Here is a 6,594-nt window from a genome sequence, read left to right on the forward strand (position 1 = left end):
TTATACTTTTAATGTTAAGAAAATATACTTATTCCATCCCTTTGATATTGAAACAAATTAGTCCATCCTGTGCATTAAGCAAAAGTGAAAACTGAACAGCAATGACATAAAATATTATAAAAACAACATAAACAAATTAGTCATGAAGCAATAACATTCTGCAACCTGATTTTAAAAGATGCTTATTTCCAGGCAATAAAAACAAACTCTAGTAAAACCACTTCAAAGACAATTCAGAAACATGTGAGTGACATGTAAGCCTAACCCTCTTTCTAGAAGTGAGTGGGCAGCCTTAACAGAAGCCCTTTAAGAAACAGATACATACAGATAGGAGAAGGCACCATTTGACCCTCCGGTTTGTATTCTTTGATCTTTAAATGCCTTTAGAAGTCTGGCTCTTGAACATTAAAAAAAAAAAAAAAAACCCACACCTTTTTTCCTGAAAATCCTATCAGGTCAAGATTCAGCAGGTAACTATGTTAAACTTCATTTGCTCTGCCTGTTGTAACAAAGCCATGATTAATAGTGTATGAACCTGTCATAGTTGCGTTCAGAGACAATAATGCCTGGTGGTGATGCTAAACCTTTAGCACCTGGAGTTAGGAATTGTTTTTCTAATTAGGTTATTTCTTTCAATTTATCTTACTGCATGAAGCACATGGAGGCATCCAGTGTCCTAACACACAGAACATCATATTACTGGAAGATAAGAGATTAACAGAAAAATCGCTATCATGAAACCAATAAAAGCATGTTATGTACTCTTGCAATTATTCCTTTTTCTTCAGAACTTTGGTCTTTGCAGCAGACATGCATATTTAGGTAAACAGAACATTGCTGGAAAGTAGTTGAAAAATGTATCTAGCCCGTCAACTGAGGCAAAGTGACCCACAACCACCTAACAGAATAAAAATCCTTTTGGGTGGGGTTCTGTGTACTGACTTTCCTCTTTGATTATGTTTCTTACTGGGACAGCTCTGATTTTGTATTGGTTAAATAAATTGGTCCTTTGTAGTGATGGAGGAGGCCTGAGCATTCATTACACGGGTTTCTTTCTATAGATCATTTTCTAACCAAGCAAGTGAGAGTTCACTTGGCTGACAGATGTTCACTGAGGAGCAAGGTAAGTGCAGTGTACTTACGTTATCAATTACGGATGGTGATGATGTGGCTCCCTCTACTGCAGTATCCTAGATTGTGTTGCTGGTCCCTGTCAGGGTTCTCTGGCTTGGCTATGAGAAAAAAGAAACAGTCCTTTTAAATAAAAAGAAACCAACCAACGCCAAAGATTACACTAATAAATTTGGCTTACTAAGAAATAGCTTTACGATTCTCTAGAGTAAGTAACAAAGATATACCTCATTTCAGATAGTAGAGATGGCAGAAAGACGAAACACTCCACCAAAAGAGATTCAGGTGCAGTTGGAGACTTGTAGCTCTTTGTAGGCAGGGAGATGCCTTAAGGAGGTGGGACATTCCTCCAGAAGGGCTCCAGATACAGTCTCATGTCTCTTAAGGTTCCTTTTCCTCCTGCTTCCATTGATTACTCTTCTCCTTTTTCAAGTACTTTTCTTTTTCTCTTCTATGCCCTGACCCTTGTTATCTCCTTTCAGTTTTTTTCTTCCCTTATTGTTTTGGGCTTATTTTCCCTTTTTGATCTTCTTTGTCTCACCACTTCTTTATAAGGCAAAATGCTTGGAAAGGAGTTGTTGTTTTTTTCTGATGATGCTATCACCAACCATTGTCACAAAATCCTTAAAGTGGAGAAAGATGCATTGGCAGCCTAAAAAGAAAGTGGTTCAGTGTCCTGATGCTGCAGTTATTACAGTGCACTAACACCACCAAAATGAAGCATTAACCACCTTCTGCCACCCACACAACCACGAGAGGAAGTATGCTGGGGACCGTGGGGCAGATCTGTGTTTCTACACATGCCCCGTCTCCGTGTGGTATGACAACAGCGTGACCTGCCATCCCTGTGCTACACAAAGCTGGTCTGCTCTCATTTGAACAAGTAGAAACGAATTACTGAGGACTGGGGACTACATTTAGAATGGATGTGGAAAATGGCTGAATGGCAATTTGCACTTACTCTAAGCACGCTTATTTGAAATCAAGATGTAAATGTACATCTACTTTGCAGATACCTGGAATGACTGTGGTGCTTGTGCAGGAGGTCACTACCTGGTCTCTCAGCAGCAGAGTAATGCTGTGTAAGTGTTACTCCTTTGTATCTTTGCAATATCAGTGAACATCTGCGATTTGAGCTCATGTCTAACTTTGCAGTGGAAATAATTGGCACTGAAGTGTTCACATGGTCGCCTCCATCTGAAGCAGATGTGGAAGGTAACATCCAGCTGGTAGATGTGTGCAAGTACCTAGCACTTGTGCCATTTTCAGCCACTCCAGCTAGGTCCATTAAAATACGTACAGCTACCTCCTTAGACTCCCTCTGCCTACTAACAGGTACTTTCTCCTTCTCAGTGGACAGTTCATGAAAATGTACTACCCTCCATACACTAGTGGAAAGATGATCACTTTGGTAAAGACAGCTTTCTGAATTTAGCACCATGTGTCTATGTGCCTGTGCATGCCCATACCCATGGGCACACGCACTAGATGCACTCCAGTGAGGGTGCTGAACTGCCCTGTCGTGTACTGTCAGCTGCACAGTTCCAAGTCCCAGTTTTTTTTTCCATGAAATTCACAACACATGATACCTTTTGCAAAACCCCAGCTTCCAAATCCCCAGGATTACATGAGAATTTAAGTTTTTATTTGAAAGGAAGAGAGGTTCTTAGCTTTCATCCTTCCAGAGAAATATTTGAAAATTAGACCACTTGGAGCTTGAAAAATCACAAGGCAAATTTAAAAGTTCATTACATTTTAAAAACTTGTTATTTTTTAATGCTTGAAGCTGGCAATATAGCATAAGTTCTATCCTGCTGTCAGCTCACAGATTTTACTTAAATTAGATACTAAAGGAGTTCAGCAGTCCTCACCAAAAAAATATGGGGCCATCTGTTTCCAAGAGTTTCTTCTAAAATTATGAATCCCCGTTGCGAGTGCTGCCCAGCTGTAATTGGCTGAGAGGTAAGTAAGCCACTGCCTGAGGGGAGAGAAAAACAGTGAACAGAAACTTTACCCATAAAATTAACAAACTATACTTCAGCTATTTAGTAATTTTTCCAATAGAAAAGTGTTTCAAACTAATGAAGTGCATTTTCCATTCACAGAAAAATAAATGTGTTTAAAAAGTGCACCCATTCGATGAGCTAGTTTAACTACGAAGCAGGGTTTTCTTTAAGTTACCCTGTGTTAAGATTTAAGGAAGAATGTGGGAGGAGACAGCAGATGCTCCAAGACAAGTGAAAATTATTTAGGTGTACTTCTATTAGTACAAAAGCTGCGCTGTACTATTACTATGAACGCAGGATATTCAAGACACACGGTAATAGACAAGTCAGGCAATGATGTGGGAGTCTTCCTGCTGAAGTTACCTTCCTGAAACTATGAAGAAAAGAGAATGAGTCAAACAGAAGACCATTAAATGTGAAACAAAAAAACAGTAATGAAAAGGTAGCGTGTAAAATGAGACCCTGTCTTCTGGTAACCCTGTGGAAAAGTCAAATTTAGTGATAGAGATTATACCTTAAATTATGCATGAATGAATGTCACAGCTAGAAGCTTTGACTTCTGAAGTTCAGGCACCACTGACAGCAGACTTGCCGTGCAACTAGTCTAACCACTCAACTGCTCAGTGTCAAATTTGTGAAAATGCTAGTGCCTACAGAATGAGCAATATAGATATTTTCTGTCTGGCACAGGCACATGAACTCACATTTCAGATGAAAATCACAGTTCACAGGTTATAGAGTCACATAGGCAAGATACTTATCATTCATGGCTACAGCAGTTCTATTCAGAGATGGATAATTATCCCACTACAATTTGGCAAAACCCTCTAAAACCGTGCACTTTTTCAGTGTCCCTTTAAAATCAGAACTAATTACTTTATATGGTTTTGACATCTGTGTTACAGGTAACATGAATATAGGTGGTGTCCATCGTTTTTTAACACCCTACATGTTCTAACGTAAGGGTTAGTTGGACTTGGTTCTGCAGAGCAATGTAGGAAGCCCATAGGCAACGTAGGAAGCCCTTCGATAAGGAAGAGTACCACTAGAGCCATCCAGTATTTGAGGAGGGGGACAAGCTACAGCCAGCCTGCATGTGCTCTGGATCACACAAAGGGGGTGACTGAATGTCAGTCTCATGATGAGCACCTGAGGGCTGGCTGCACATCCTTTCCATGACTCCATGTAGGAGGCTACCTGCTCTGTCCTGGCAAAAAGCCTTCTGCACATCTCTTCCAAAGTCTCCACAGGAAAACACAGAAGAAAATACTACAGTGATCCTAAAAATGAAGCTTCAAATAACATTCTTGCTCAGTGTAGACCACCAGAGTTGCATCAAGTCCCACTGCAATCGGCAGTGCAGGACTGTATGGTTCCACGGCAATACAACTGTCACTGGATCATGACTGAATTGTTGGCTTTGGCAGGCAATTAAAGGAAGGGGTAGAGAATCTTTATATAGTAGCCTGTTTTAGATATTAATAAATCTTAGGTTTTTTTTAATTAAAATAGAAACTTGCTTGAGAAAGGAAATAATTTTTAGAGCCTGATCTATGGAAAGGATTAGTGTATTTGGCACTATCTCTAATTTGTGAAGATATACCTTTGTCCTTACCTGAAATGCATTTAGTTTTAAATCCCCTGCCTCTCCAAGGTGTGGATGCCAGCTGCACAAATATAGCTAATAATTCTGTACTGTAGGCAAATTGACACTATATCACTCCTTGCCTCACTGGTTCCCCAGCCTGCTTAATTGCCATATTGTATCATGAAACAGCATGCCATCCAGATCCATTTAATGTATTTTTATTTTAACAACTACAGTAGGAGACTACTAAACTGATTGCAGGTTCTAATATAACTTATCAGCAAATAAACTGTGTACCAAAACAATTATACGAGCAACTGATTTCAATGATAACTATTAGGTACCCACTAGAAGACCAGTACCGGTTGTATTATTTGATGCTTTGACAATATTCTGCCCTAACTTTAAAGCAGTATCAAAAAATAATGAACTGGACTTTATATCCAAATGTGGTGGTATTTGTCTGCAGGGTTTGCTGTTGTTTCTGTTCAGTTATGGTGGTCAAAACTTTGTAAAAACTAGGAGGGGAATGAGGACAGATTGATAACCGCCTACAGATCAACATCTTAACAGCATAACATTGCCCTTACGTATGTCAGTTTTGAACAGCAGCTTGGTGGAGCATATAATATTAGCACCCTGCATGGCTTCCTTCTCAAAGAGAAAGAAAAGAAAAACAGCACCAAGTGGAGCTCTTGGCAGGGATTGGAGATGGCTGTAGAGAAAAGGAAGGCGTACAGAAAAAATAAAAGAACGGGAAACCTTGTGTCCCCTGCATGTGAAGAGAGATATGGTACACATGGCAAAAAAAGGAGATAACCACAGAGAGGGTCCTGAGCTTGTGAGGGATGGCAAAAATGCTATGGAGAGGAGCAAGCGAGGTGAGGGGATGAGAAATGGGAAGGGGAACAGCATGGCACAGAGAGTCTTTGCCATCATGGGGATGAGCGGGATGAGAGCCCTGGTAATTCTATCGAGAGCTCTCAACCTCCATGTTTCCCCAGGTTTATATTCCACCACACATACCAGGGAGTGATCTCTGCTCCACCTTGGGCCAAGCACGAGTTGTTTCTTACTCTGAGTTTAAGGAGAGGTCATTACTGCCATCTCAGAGATCTCAAGTCCTGTCTCCCTGGAAGCTTCATGTTATGTGGCTCCCAAGTCTGGCTGCTGAAATGTAAAGTGATAGTAAAAACCAAGCTACATTAAAAAAGCAGTGTTCTAAAACTGAAGCATCTTACAAGGTGAACTACTAGGTTAGAGAAATGTATATTGAACCAGGCCTCTAGTTCAGCCACAAGCATACAGGCAGAGATTTTCATGAAAATGAGCTCTTGCTAGCATTTGAATTCATGTTCTGGGTCCCTCAGACCTTTTGCCCTTTGTGCTACTTTACAAGCAGTAACCTGGCCGTTATGGGGAAAACTTATTTCTAGACTCACTTCAATCAATAAACTGTTGACTGTCACAAACTCAGTGTATACATACTTTAAAAATAAATCCACATAAATATAAAGCTGCTAACAAAACAGAAACTTCAGGAAAGAGACCTCTCAGAGCACCTGCATCAAGAAGTCTGCAAAAAAGGGCTCAGAGTAGTAGTTCTAATAAGCTATTAATTCCCAGTAAGCTGACTGGTTATTATTTCCTAGTAAAAGCATACTCACTCAGCAAAGGTTCATAGTTAAACTACATCTCTCTCACTATGAAAACCGCTTGTCAGCTGAGGTCTGAGTCAGGGGATGGATCCAGCGTGGACAGAGCTCAGTGGACACAACACTCCTCCAGTGTGAAACTCAAAGCATTGTGTCATAGCAGAACAGACCACCTCGCCCCATGTCACCTCATCCTTGTCCCAATCTGCACCTT

At 40.4% G+C, this 6,594-nt stretch overlaps 1 long non-coding RNA gene across 1 annotated transcript; it reads right to left on the reverse strand.

The window, feature by feature from the left end:
• Positions 1-1,164: 1,164 nt before the first annotated feature.
• LOC142407822 (uncharacterized) lies at positions 1,165-6,214 on the reverse strand. Its single transcript, XR_012775066.1, has 3 exons — positions 5,752-6,214; positions 3,003-3,109; positions 1,165-1,232 (listed from the first exon to the last, which is right to left on the reverse strand). It is a non-coding gene; the product is annotated as an uncharacterized LOC142407822 (long non-coding RNA).
• Positions 6,215-6,594: the final 380 nt, after the last annotated feature.

This window comes from Mycteria americana, chromosome 3, assembly GCF_035582795.1.
Source record: "Mycteria americana isolate JAX WOST 10 ecotype Jacksonville Zoo and Gardens chromosome 3, USCA_MyAme_1.0, whole genome shotgun sequence".
NCBI lineage: Eukaryota > Metazoa > Chordata > Aves > Ciconiiformes > Ciconiidae > Mycteria > Mycteria americana.